We start from the raw sequence: 10949 nt of genomic DNA, 5'->3' as shown, positions 1-10949 counted from the left end.
AGACCAAACTTAAATGGCCAGAAGCTTTGCCTTTAGCCCTCATAAAGATCCAAAAAACTCCAAATCGGAAACATGGATTAATCCCATTTGAAATAGTATTTGGACACGTAATACCTATGGGCATGTCTAAACCTTCCATTCCTAGATTAAATGATCTTTATAGAACCTTAAGTGAACAATTTGATGCTATGACTAGCTATATACCAAAACTAACTAGTATACTTGAAGCATATTGCCAACAGGTAAAAGAGACATGGCCTCCACCAACTCACTTGCCATGCCTTTCAACCATGAGACTGGTTGTACATCAAGGTCTTTAGAAGAAAACACATGCTGTCACCTTACTGGGAAAGACCTTATGAGGTACTACTAATATCCTACACTGCCATCAAAATAAAAGAATATGCCGGGTACAAACCAGATAATCTTATGCCAGTTTACCAAAGGCTGGCCTTGTTAACTAATCAATCTGATTGTTGGTTATGTCAACATTTCAATAATGCAAAGAAAAAGCCTTAACTAGTCTTTGTTTCTGCCAATGTAAACACCTGGTGGACTAAGTATAGAAGATGGGTGAATGACCAAGTATGGTATCTATGAAAAGGCAGACATTACTGTGCCTCCTCTTCTGGTGAGTTATTTGAGCCTGGGAAAACTCGATAGAGGCTGAAGTACTGTCCCTTACCCAGATAAAGACAATAAATGAAAATATTTCCATTTACTTTAAAAACAAACACGATACTGGACTTTTCCTGGGTGACAAACTGGTTTGATTCCACAGGTGGCCTTTTCAAATCTGCTAAGCAAATTGTGACTCTACCTTCACCCTTTTTGGCACAAGTATCTGCCAAATTGCCAAATGTTTTGGATGGCTTGAAAGCCACCCTTGTGCAACTTCTTGCAGCAGATCCGCTGATTAAGCTGCCTGATACTATATATTCTATGTAGTTGGACCAAAAATCTGGACCTATTTTGCCAGGCAACAGAACCAAGCTTTATGGCTGCCAAAACCAAACTATAGCACTTCTATTAATCTATTTTACAATCTGTTCTGAATCACAGATTGATAGAATCTATGAATACTAACATAAATGCCTGGCCAGCATGGCTCAGTGGTTGAGCATCGACCTATGAATCAGGAGGTCACGGTTCAATTCCCAGTCAGGGCATATGCCCAGGTTGCCGGATTGGTCCACAGTGTAGGGCCTACAGGAGGCAGCCTATCAATGATTCTCTCTCATCATTGATGTTTCTATCTCTCTCTCCCTCTCCCTTTCTCTCTGAAATCAATAAAAATATATTAAAAAAAATACTGACGTAAATAATGAAATAATGGAAATGACAGATTCCACTTGAACCTAGTCTGTAAACCACACTGGTCTTTTTATTTTATGTGACAACAAACTATATACTTTTCCCAACTAAATGGGAAAGTGAGATGGACTCAGATACTGGATGCTTTTGTCACAAAACACTTCTCCCTAAATGTTAGTCAAATTACAAATTTAGGCTCCCTTGTTCATAAAGCTGTGTGACATAAACATGCCAGTAGAGAAATCAAAAAAAACAAAAACAAAAAAAACCAAAAAACACATTTGTGTATCACAGCTCTAAGTTCTTTTCAATATTGAGAGTTTTCCTCAGCTTTGAATATTATGAATTAGAAAAGGCAATCTTAAAGCTCTCCATGGTAATTAAACAAGAGTTCAACACCACTGTACAAACTTTAGGGATTCTCTAGTCAGAAGTTAAGATATTAGCCTCTGTGGTACTTCAAAATTATAGTACCAGAGGGAAAGGGAAGTGGGGGGAGGTAGAAGAGGGTAAAGAAGGGATAAGTGGTGACGGAAGGAGACTTGACTTGGGGTGGTGAACATACAATATCATATACAGATGATGTATTATAGAATTGTACACCTAAAACCTATATAATTTTATCAACCAATGTCACCTCAATAAATTCAACAAAAACAGCAAAACAAGCTCTGACCAGGTAGCTCAGTTGGTTAGAGTGTTGTCCTGATACAGCACGGTTGTGGGTTTGATCCCCAGTCAGGGCTCATACAAGAATCACCTAGCATGCGACAAGGGGTAGGGGAGGCTTGGTGAAGGTCAATGGGGAAAAAAAAAGGAGATATATGTACTACTATATGTAATACTTTAAACAATAAAAAAATAAATAGTCCACCATCCAGAACTGAAATATCGCTGACATGTACACATAAGGAACTGTTTGACATTGAAACTGGCACTCAAAAGAACTGTTGGCCCAGAAAGAAACTCACTACAGACTGATTCATTTGCCTCCCAGCAGAACCATTATTGCTTGTCTCATTTTCGGTTCTTATAAGTGTATTTCTAATATCACATGATCTCACTCATCTAGGGGAAATAAGGAACAACATAAACTGATGAACAAAAACAAACCCGGAGCCAAAACCGGTTTGGCTCAGTGGATAGAGCGCCAGCCTGCGGACTGAAAGGTCCCAGGTTCGATTCCGGTCAAGGGCATGTGCCTTGGTTGCGGGCACATCCCCAGTGGGGGGTGTGCAGGAGGCAGCTGATTGATGTTTCTCTCTCATCGATGTTTCTAGCTCTCTATCCCTCTCCCTTCCTCTCTGTAAAAACTCAATAAAATATATTTAAAAAAAACAAAACAAAAAAAAAAACAAACCCGGAGACAGGGAAGCATCGATCAAACTGTCAAACCTCAGAGGGAAGGTAGGGGAGGGTGGGGGTAAGGGGGAGAGATCAACCAAAGGACTTAAATGCATGCATATAAGCCTAACCAGTGGTCACGGACAACAGGGGGGTGGGAGCATGCATGGGGAGGGGTTTGGGATGGGAATGGGGGGATGAGGACAAATATGTGATACCTTAATCAATAAAAAAAAATTAATTTAAAAAAAAGTTTCTACAATTCCACCTAGTACTAGGATTTTGCTATGTAATTTGCAATGTACTTCAACACATAAGAGCTTTCTTTACACTGAAATAAAGGATAGACTTTCATTTTTGTGCTGGGGAAAAAAAATAAAAAATATAAATAAATAAATAAATAAATAAATAAATAAATAAATAAATAAATAAAAAGAATCACCTAATGCAGTGGTCGGCAAACTCATTAGTCAACAGAGCAGCAAACCGCAGCCCGCAAGCCGCATGTGGCTCTCGAGCCACAGTTTGCCGACCACTGACCTAATGAATGTATAAATAAGTGGAACAACAAATCAGTGCTTCTCTCTGCCTCTCTCCCTTCTAATCTCTCTCTAAAATCAATAAAAAGAAATCATCATGCCTTACATACACTGACTTTCCAACAAGAAGGAGCTTATGCAATCATCATCGAAAGAATGTTACTTCTATATAAGCCAAACTGGACAAATAGTACCTAACTTAAAAGAGAGGATTAATATTTTCCATCAGATAAATGAAAGAAAGACATTATATTGTACTGACGTATTCCCAGGAATGGGGGACTACTTTAATGGGGTGTGGGAAAATGTGCTCTGATTTGTTCTTTTTTGTTTGTTCATCCTCATTCTAATCTATGTTTTTTTTCTTTCTTTGAAGATCTCTTACCACTCAGGTTTGAACCCATTTTCTCTCTCCGCAGCTGCCAGCCCAGCTTTTAATATGTGAAACATACAGGAAACTTTCAAAGGATGGAAATTTCAGGCCCAAGACCGGCCACCCCAAAATATCCCACAATGGCATATTGATTATTTTGAATTAAAGTTACTTGACCAGCAGCTAGTACCAGAAGGGCAACCAGACCCTCCTTTGTCTCCTTGAATGCAGAATATAAATCTCCCCTGTGACAGGTGTTTTCCCCATGCCTAGAAGATAACCCTTTTGCTAGAGTTAAACAACTCAGAGCCAAAAAGTCTGTGTAATCAAGTCTTATTTCCTCTTTTCTAATTTACTACTTCATTTAAATTTCTCATTATTGAATACCCAAACCTTGCTTAGATCCCTTTCCAATGAGCACTAACTTTCTTTTTCCTGTCAATTTCTCACAAATTTATTGTTTGCCGAAAAAGTATAAAAAGGTGCCTGGTTCTACCATTTCTCTGTATCTCCTTTTATGGTCTGAGCATTGCATTGTGAATCTTTAGGGCATATATATTAAAATTTTTTTTCTCCTGTTAATCTAGCCTTGTGTCAATTTTATTATTTTATTACTAGTCCAGTCATAAGAACTAAAGAAGGGAGGGGGGCAGGCTCCTCCCTTTCCTTGACAGAACAGATTCTTACTTGACATGATAAAGAAATCTGCTTCAGGCATTCCCATTAAGAGTGTCTGGTTATGTGGCTCGCTCTCTACCATGTTGACCAAACATCACCAAATACAATGCAACAAGACATGACACAAAAGGAACAAAATATGAATGTACTCATGACACCGATAATCCCAATAAAAGTGACCACCAGAGAAAAGAGAGCAAAAATGATATCAAGAAAACAAAAAAAGGTAAGAGAGAAAAGGAAAAAAAATATGGGGAAAAAACAAAAAACAAACAAGTAAACCAAAAAATGCAAACAACAAACACCCAGAAAAAGGGGGGGGGGGGGACAGAATCTATAGAGGCAGAGCTTGTATACAGAAAGTAAGGTTAAGGAATTAGATGAATAGGGGAAGGACCATTGTTCAGTATAGAGAAGGTAGAAAAAGAATGAGTGGATAAGAAGAAAAGATAAATAAATAAATAAATAAATAAATAAATAAATAAATAAATAAAAATAAAACAAAATTTTTTTAAATTTATCTATTTACTAGAGGCCCAGTGCATGAATTCATGTACAGGTAGGGTCCCTTGGGGATCAGGCAGAAACCCACAGTCCAACACTGCCTGCCATTCCTGCCTGCCACTCCTTATCCTGGTCCCACTGCACCTGCCACAGACTCGTGCCCAGTCAGTTGCGTTCACCAGTCATGAGCCCTGCATCTGGTGCCTGTCCTTAGGAGTGGGGGATGCGATCAGCCCTCCAGGCAGGTGGTGGGGTAGCCTTGCCAGCCTGGGATCTGAATCCGTCACTCTGACATTCGTGCCGGTTGTTGGGAGCCACCTGTTGGCTGCTTGTATATCATTTCTTCCTTGCAGAGCATCTAGGGAGGGGAAGCAGCTGCAGTGCCCGAGGCCAACTTCCAGGAGGCCTGCAGTGCTATCAGAATCTTGCCAGAGGAGGCACAGGTTCATCGGTGCCTAGCCCATTCTCTGGAGATTGGACCTGCAGGACTACTGAGGGAGTGAGTGGCTGCTGCCTGGCTGGTGAGCCGCCGGGACGGGTCAGTCAGCTGAACGGCACTCCCACTGTGGAAGCACACTGACCACCAGGGGGCAGCTCCTGCATTGAGCATCTGCCCCCTGGTGGTCAGTGGGTATCATAGCAACCAGTTGACAAGTCGTTCAGTCATTTGGTCACTTAGGCTTCTATATATGTACTAGAGGCCCGGTGCACAAAATTCATGCACTGCGGGGGGGGGTGTCTCTCAGCCCAGTCTGAACCTCTCCAATCTGGGGCCCCTTGGGGGATGTCCAACTGCCGGTTTAGGCCCGATCCCTGTAGAATTGGGCCTAAACCAGCAGTCGGACATCCCTCTCACAATCTGGGACTGCTGGCTCCTAACTGCTCACCTGCCTGCCTGCCTGATTGCCCCTAACTGCTTCTGCCTGCCAGCCTGATCACCCCCTAACCGCTCCCCTGCTGGCCTGATTAACACCTAACTGCTCCCCTACCAGCCCAATCGCCCCCAACTACCCTCCTCTGCCAGCCTGGTCGCCCCCAACTGCTCTCCCCTGCAGGCCTGATCTCACCCCCAACTTCCCTCCTCAGCCGGCCAATTTGGTTCTGATTGGTCAGTTTCTATGCCAGTCAGCATCTCTGGGCATAGCAACGGGGCCTGATCAGAAAGGTGGGGCTGATCAGCAGCCACGGTGGAGGCCTGGAGAGAAATGGTGGTGCGGCTGCTGGCTAGGTAGGCCTAGAGAGAAAGAGAGAGGCAAGTGCTGATCAACAGCTGCCACAGAGGCTATGGATCACACCCTGCTTCTCTCTTCAGGCCTCTCTCTGGGCCTGATTCACAGCCCCCTCAGCAATCAGTGCTGGGTCACCGTGCCTGCAGCAGTAGCACTCAGTGCTGGGTTGCCACAGCAACCCAGCGCTAACTGCAGGACTGAATTCCGGTTGGACAAGCCTCTGGTCGTGACGGACCCAGGGTTTTTATATATTAGAATAGACTAGGGGCCCAGTGCATGAATTCGTGCACCTTGAAAGGAACTGTGGGCCACGAAGCTGCAGTGGGCACAGGGGTGGGTCTTGGCTCATTCTCTGCACCCCTGCCCGGCCCCTCCCGCTGCAGCCCCTGGTCCCCTGTCTGCCAGCAGTCCCACTTCTGCCACCACCGCTCCCACACACTGATGGCACCAGCACTGCTTGCACCCGCTGACGGCGTGGAGCAATTGGGGCCAGCGTCAGTAGTGGGTGTGAGTGGGGTCGGCAACATCAGTAGGTGCGAACAGCGGCTGCTGCCCCGATTGCCCCTCAGGAGCAGGGGAAGGTGGTGAAGCCCTCAGGGGCGATTGGGGCCAGCAGCCACCACTCGCACCCACTGATGGTGCCGAGTGATCAGGGCCGGCGCCGGGTGCCAGCAACAGGTGCAAGCAGTGGCTCTGGTGCAGGCAGCGGGTGCGAGCAGGGCTGATGCTGGCAGCAGGTGTGAGTGCTGGGTGGTGCTGCAGTGCGCAGGAGCAAAGTATTTTCAGTAATCACCAGAGGATCGCCCCAATAACAGCGACCAGTGCCCCGCCTTGGTTTGGCGTCCCCACTCACCTACTCCACCATCCTGCCATGGCCGACGCCCGCCATGTTCCACACTCTACTGCCTGCTGCCGACAGTCACCATGTTCTGTGTGCACCCCCTGGTGGTGAGCACACGTCATAGTGACTGGTTGTTCAGTTGTTTGGTTGTTCTGCTATTCGGTCTATTTGCATATTAGGGTTTTATATATATAGATTTATTCATTTATTTTTGGAAAAGGATAATAGATGAGAGAGAAAATAGGCTTGAGTTTAGTGACTGAAACTACTGAAACAATTAGGAGAAGAAGAGAGGAGAGGAAAAACAAAAGCATAAAAAATTGACTAGCAAACAAAGAGAAAAGGGAAGGATGCATGGACTTGGATCAGGGGAGAGGAAATTAGATTTATGAGTAAGCCAACAGAGATTATAATAATAATAACACATCAATAAAGCAGATAAAGAAGATTAATTTTTTATTTTAAAATTTAATTTAATTTTATTGTTTAAGGTATTAAAAATAATAGTACATATGTCTCCTTTTTTTCCCCCCACTGACCTCCCCCCAGCCTCCCCTACCTGCTGGCACTTGCCCTCGTCCCCCTGCCCCCAGTGTCTTGCATCTGTTGGTTGTGCTTATATGCATGCATACAAGTCCTTCGGTTGATCTCTCACCCCCAAACCCTCCCTTACCTTCCTGCTGTAGTTTGACAGTCTAAAGAAGATCAATTTTCCATAAGGGGTATAAAGAAAGGAAAGAGAAAAACTAAAGCAGGGACAGGAGGGAGAAAACAATATGAAAAAGGGAGAAGTGAGGAAAAAAATGGTGGAAAAAAGATAAAATAACATTAAAAAATAAAAATAGAATGCAGAAAAAATAATACAAAAAATTTAAAACAAAAAAAGTAAGGAAAAAATTTTTTTAATAAAAAAGTGAAGTGTTGTTTGCTTCAGCTGAGTTTTAATGCCCCATAGAGGCTGGTTTAAGACTCCACTCTTCTGTTCTGTCTGCCACTTCTCAGTTTCCTCTTAGGTAGTCAGCACCGTTTTGAAGTTCCAAGTGATCCACCACTCCTCTGTTTGTGTCTGTCTCCACAGGCCTTGGCTGCAAGCAGGTGAAACCAATTTGGCTGTTTTGCCTGTCTACCCGCTGTCAATCTTAATCACTCGAGCATCTGTTTCTGACAGGGCTTTAGGTGGGGGTGCTGCTGTATCGCTTTCCAGGATTGAGTGGCCCTTCTTCAACTCAGTCCCTAAGGGCTCTTTGAGGCTATTCAGAGTCTTTGTTTTCTTTGTAAAGTTAATGTGTAGGCTGGGTGTGGCTGTATTAGCTTTCTTGAGGCTGCTGGGGGGAGCTGGCTGTTGAGGAGAAAAATGGCTGCTTAGGTTTGGAAGGTCACAAATGTCTCAGCACAGGATTCCTGGTCACCTCTCCCTGCCCTGCTCTACTCCACGAACTCTCCCCAGACTTCACAAATATATACCTCTACCTGCACTTCAGCCTTGTGTGAGTGTTTGTAATTGAATGCCGGAAACCAATCATTCTACCACTGATGGAAGGATGTGGACAGGAAACTGGGAAGGCTGGTCAACAACCTTAATTGTTTTAATCACTCACTGTTTAGTTGAAACATTGTTAGCTGAAGCAGCCTCCAACTCTGTTTCTCCTATGTAAATTTCTGTTATTGGAATTTCCTGCCTAAAGGTTATGGGCGTATCCCATAGTCTCAATAAAAGGGATTGCAAGGCCAGAGCAAGGGGTAGTCCTTCCACTAGAGTTGGGCTCCCGCCTGGCCCCCAATATTTCCAAATTAATACTTTTCCGAGTCTCTTTTCATTTGTGTGCGGCCTTCTCCAGAACCCGAACCCTGAACAGGAACCCTGAACCACGCGGGACGTGAAAGGGGTTCCCACATCTGGCGCCTGAACTCGGGACTTCTGGAGGAGATGATATTTTTCGCCTAAGAGCGAAGGAAAGGAAAAAATTCACCTAGAAAAAGGTGAGGGAGGTTCACCGCACGCAAAGCCCACGGACTAACTGCAGAGTCGCGATCTGTAAGTAGGGTGGGAACGTCTTTTTCAGCCAGGCTAATGGGGAAGAATTAGGTTATAAAATAATGTGGTTTCTTATTCAAATTAAAATCTTAATTGGTATTTGGAATTTAAAATCTGTAATAAATGAAACTCCACTGCAAAAACCACCTCTGGTGCGGAGAAATTCAAAGGTGGCAGGAGAGGGCAGGGCTATCCGCTCTCCCGCAATGAGATTACTCAAGGTTTCGTTTAAAAACTATAAAAGAATTCGCAGGGAAATGCAAATCTTGGCCAAATTGGGTGCTAGTTATAATTTTGGAAAGCAAAAAAGAAAGAAAAAATTTAAGATCTGTCTATCTTTTAAGCATGAAAAGAAATTCGGCCAGATCTGTTGCTGAAACTTGCCCCGAAGTAAGCAGGATGTTGTTATTAATCTAGGAACTGCTAAATGTTTGACTTGCCAGCTTTAAAAGTTCAAAGTGCAAATTAAATTGGGAGAAATTATATAGCTGTGGTAATTTAAATCATATATGGACATATATATATTTGATCATTTTTTCCATGTTAAAATTTCAAGGCCTTAACAGAGATGATTCTTGGAAAGCTCCACGGGCCCGGAGTAATACAGGAAATTTATTCTCTCTTCTCAAAGGAAATATTTTTGAAATTTAACCGATTGATACTTGAAATCACATGGAAAGCTTTATCAAATAAAAATTAATAACTATATTTTACTTTTAGATGTTATAAAGGTTTTGGCCTTTAAAGTAGGGGACTATTCACTACTTGCTCCTGGGAGAGGTGCAAAAAATGTAACTAGACTTTATCTATACAAAGAAAAATTGACAGCCAGTTTGAAATTGAATTGCCGTGACCTAGAGCAAAGAATATCCTTACATGATATTATTCTACAATGTCGTCATAATTTTTGATATTTTACAACAGCATATTGAACAATTATCCCAAACAAACTTACAAACTAATTCTTTGCATGTTAGGCAGCAATTTAAAAAAGGACATGAAAGGATTTAATCCCTTCCAGAAAGGAATTAAGGCCACAGTGGGAAGGCACTTGAGCATCCTATATTGGCCTTTCTTGCCTTATTTGCTAAGAGGGACCCTCTCCTCACAATCCAATTGCCCATAGCTGTTGCTTGAATTTTCAGTTCATGCTGAAGTTGAAGCCTCATGGTGGCTGGCACCATGGATCTGTCTCTCGCACAATGGCGTGAGCTGGGCCCTCTCTGGAGAAGAAACCTGGGTTCCCCAAGATATGTGATCAGTGCCGGGACCCTGCCAGCAGGCGAGAGGATCCCAAGGCAAGTGCTGGGCATGGAGGCCATAGGGGCATAGGCTACCAAGGAGACAGAACTGAACCTCACATCACCCTGCTTGGCCCTGGAGGATGGCTGGTTAGTCAATGACGGGTAAGACTCCTCAAGGGAGGGGCAACCTAAGACAGGCACAGTCGCAGGGGGCCATCAGGAGAGAACTTGGGGATCAACAGAGGTGGGGCACAGTCCCTCACCCCCCCAGCCTTGCAGGGGCTTGAATCCTCGCCCCTTCTGAGGGACGTCTCCTGCCCCCATGGCTGCTTTGCGCTTCCCATGCCCAGCTCAGATCGGGACCCAGGTAACAGAGCCCAGCTCAGATTGAGATCCAGCTACAAACAGGAGACTTGGCCCAGCTCATATTGAGACCCAAGCAACAGAGAAGTGGCTAATGGTGACTGCCCTATATCTAAATCTAACCTAAATCTAGGAGTGCTCAGGGCTTTCTCAAGGATACATATAATCCTTTCCATTAATTTTTACAGAGTAAACTAAAATTGTTGTTAAAGTATTAAATTTGACAGAAAATTTAATTGTACAAGAGGCTGTTCCTAAAGTATTAACCAAAATTTATAAAAAAATTTTCCAAAAGCCTCCATTAATCAAAAAAAAGGGGGGATAGTGGAAAAATAGCATGTAAGGAAAAATATTCTGCAAGAAAATTACATCTAGAAAATTTTTACTTTAAAAAATTTTCATTTTCGAAGGAAGGAAGGGAGGGAGGGAGGGAGGGAGGGAGGGAGGGAGGGAGGGAAGGAGGGAGGGAGGGGACAAGGAGGAAA

This window comes from Plecotus auritus (genome assembly GCF_963455305.1).
Source record: "Plecotus auritus genome assembly, chromosome: X".
NCBI lineage: Eukaryota > Metazoa > Chordata > Mammalia > Chiroptera > Vespertilionidae > Plecotus > Plecotus auritus.
The sequence above is the reverse complement of the archived record's forward strand: the minus strand, read 5'-3'. Positions refer to the sequence as shown.